Source organism: Aulonocara sp. 'chitande type north' Nkhata Bay, linkage group LG3, assembly GCF_057382095.1.
Source record: "Aulonocara sp. 'chitande type north' Nkhata Bay isolate Kocher_YH1m ecotype deep benthic linkage group LG3, A_spYH_male_GT1.1, whole genome shotgun sequence".
In the NCBI taxonomy this organism is placed as follows: domain Eukaryota; kingdom Metazoa; phylum Chordata; class Actinopteri; order Cichliformes; family Cichlidae; genus Aulonocara; species Aulonocara sp. 'chitande type north' Nkhata Bay.
In genome coordinates this window covers 36,178,857-36,181,918 of record NC_141346.1, presented here as the reverse complement: position 1 = coordinate 36,181,918, position 3,062 = coordinate 36,178,857, and the positions used below count along the sequence as shown (strand labels likewise).

General features: G+C 36.8%; 1 long non-coding RNA gene across 1 annotated transcript; it reads right to left on the bottom strand.

Annotated features, from left to right (window-relative positions):
• Positions 1–368: 368 nt before the first annotated feature.
• LOC147335403 (uncharacterized) lies at positions 369–1,654 on the bottom strand. Its single transcript, XR_015126748.1, has 3 exons — positions 1,434–1,654; positions 858–1,083; positions 369–522 (listed from the first exon to the last, which is right to left on the bottom strand). It is a non-coding gene; the product is annotated as an uncharacterized LOC147335403 (long non-coding RNA).
• Positions 1,655–3,062: the final 1,408 nt, after the last annotated feature.

Here is a 3,062-nt window from a genome sequence, read left to right as displayed (position 1 = left end):
TAATTTAAAAAACACAATCAATGAAGATTATTCCAGAGTCTCGGGCATGCCAGGGCATGTCAGGGTAAACTTCATTCAACTACAGAGGATACTTGCAGTCAAACTAAAAGAAGCTGTCAAAATGGACAGCAAAGTTGCTTTCATGTTTTAATTAAAAACAGTCTGGAAACACAACAAACAGTAGTCAAGACCTTTTTTCCCCTTTAGTAGTTAAAAGCTTTAATCGGCAGGGCACTAATTTCCACATCTGTAGTCCACATCTTGACCTTCTCAATAGACAGTTTTAACAGCTTCTCCCCCCCCGCTTCCCCTTCACACATGAAAACAAAAGACAGCCATTGATAGTCTCTACCACTAACTGTCTCACCACACCTATTTCTGAATTAAAAATTACCCAAAGTGACCTAAAACATGCCACTTTGGGTCAAATGTGAAAAAATATATTAATCTAAGAAAACTTAGCATTATTATAAAACATCTGTCACAAGTCTTCGTCTGTCTGAGTGGTGGCCTCTGTCACATCTGAACAAAACAAAAACAAATAATATTTTTTGACAGTTAGTATTTATAAACAACTTTAACAAATATACATGGGTAAAACAGACATTTGCATATATCTAATCCTTATAAAATCACAAATGAAGAAAACAAAACATGATACTAATCATGGATTTAATATTTTCTCCAAATGATTTATCATAAACTAAAATAAATAATTCGCATTCATGTTTATTTGTATGTAGACAGTCGTTCAATAGTAATTCATAGAGTATTTTTTCTAAGTCCCATTTCTTAAAATAAGACACTGAAGCCAACATTCACTGTTTATACCATCCAAACAATACATTAAGACTTACCATCACGTGCGAATGTAATCGAAGCTTGCAATGCATCCAGCTCCTGGGCAGTGTTATTCAGCATTTCTTTTTCAGCATCCAGCTGTTCTTTTAAAACAGAAATCTTTCTTTCGGCTGCACGCCTGAGCCGCACCTGCCGAACCAAGAGGTCCATTGCCTTGGCATGAAGTTGCAAGCACCTTGTATATAGATCCTCTCTGCTGACCCCTGGGTCCAAGCAGGCATACTGAAATTACAAAATATTTTGGATCATAACAAAATTAGAAAACAGTTATTCGCTTCAATCTATGCTGCCGCTACAATGTAATGTTTGTAGTGCCAGATCACAACAACAGCTGTATAAAAGTCTCAGCTTAACCTTGTGCCATCCTTTAAAAAACTTACGTTGATCACCCTGGGGACCCAAAAAGGCCCCAGTATGGCACAAGGGTTAACAGTGACTTATATGAAAGAGCAAACAAACAAACACAAGAAACACTAAACACAGCATCCTGCCCAGCTCTGTAACAGGTAATGTAGCGTAAAAACAAATTTTTCTACACTATAAATAAAATTTAAGAAATATTTGTTACTTACAGTTGATAGTTGAAATTCTTGACGCAATGATTCAACTTCAGGATCATTAATCCCAGCAAACTTCGTTGGGGAAGCATATGCCATTCTCTATTTATGATAAAGTATGAGGTTAATTAGTTACATTTTACACAACATTCAAACAATATACAAACATGAGAGCATCAAAGAGACTTTACTTACACATAAACATGTAGTTAGTTCACAATAATGATCAGTAATGCAATTACATTCATTCAAAAAACACAAAACATATATATAAATGGTAAATGGCCTGTATTTCTATATCGCTTTACTAGTCCCTAAGGACCCCAAAGCGCTTTACACATCCAGAATGAAGGTGTAAATTAGTCAATGTATGACATTAAGATAATGCTCACCAACTCTTGCTGTCTGCTGCTCAAATTTGCTTAAAGAAAAGGATTGAACGCACAACAAATCACAGCTATGTGAAAAATTACAATTATCCTCTTACGCTCTATAGCCACCAGTACTGTGGCTCAAGAGTTATGCAAAAACCTCCATGCAAATATCACGTAGTATCCACAGAAGCCTTATAATTTTAGCTAAATGGTCATATAAACCATTTCTAAAACTACCAAAGACAGCAGAAACAAGCATGATTGAAATAGCAGTTACTAAACTGCTTAAAATCTGCTAAACACACATAAACCAGCCAAAAATGTTCCACACTTCATGTATTTCATTATATTCATGTTGTGCTTTACTTGTAATAAGAAATCAGTGGCTAATTAACCGGCCTAGCTTTCACAGATTTCAGTCTTTCAAAAAAGACCACAAAATGGCTTAATGGCCCAAATTCACTAAAACAGAAAACCAAACCAAAGACTTTTCACCGGTACCCCTCCCACAAACAATAAAAAAATAACTTAAATACAAAGTAAATTCTGTTACTGAAATTTAAAATGTGGTTTTACACCAAAAATAAAATTCAATTTACAACAAATAAAACTTACCAAGAATTGCACAAGGGCAGGGTTTTTCAAAAATAATCTCTTGTGATGTTTGTTATAGTGGTCTAAAATAATGTCCTCGAATCCTCAGAATGTTAAAATCCAAAGCTCTCCTCTTCTCGTTTGCTAAAAGCAAAGTGGCTTAAAAACCAGTGGCACAGGTATTTATTGAAATCATGAGGGACATTCAAAAAACTTCAAATGATCTTTTGTCTCAGTCTAACCTTTTCAACAGTGTCACTTGCCCCCCCCTCCCCGTTCAGGGAAACGGGGTTGTCATGGTGGCACGTGGAGTTTCAATCACTCGCCAAAAAGCAGTAATCTGCTGTCACTCAAAATCAAAATGTCCAATATGTCCCAAAGGTCGCAGGCGTGATGAGACTCGAGCTCGGAAATGTTTGTTATGCCATTTGTCAGTAATGGTTAGAGTGCCACCTAGTGGAACGACTATAATCATGATTGAATGAGATGAAATGTTAGCTGGTGGTTGAATGCATGAATTCCATCAATGTGACATGAGATCGGAGGTGCTGGTTGTAGGTGTTGGGCGTAGCTCGACGCGATGGGGTGCGAGGGCCCTCATAACGCTGCTTGCAGCTTTAATTAGGGCCCGAGCACTGACAGTGCGAAGGCCCTATTGTAATTGCTCTGTTTATTA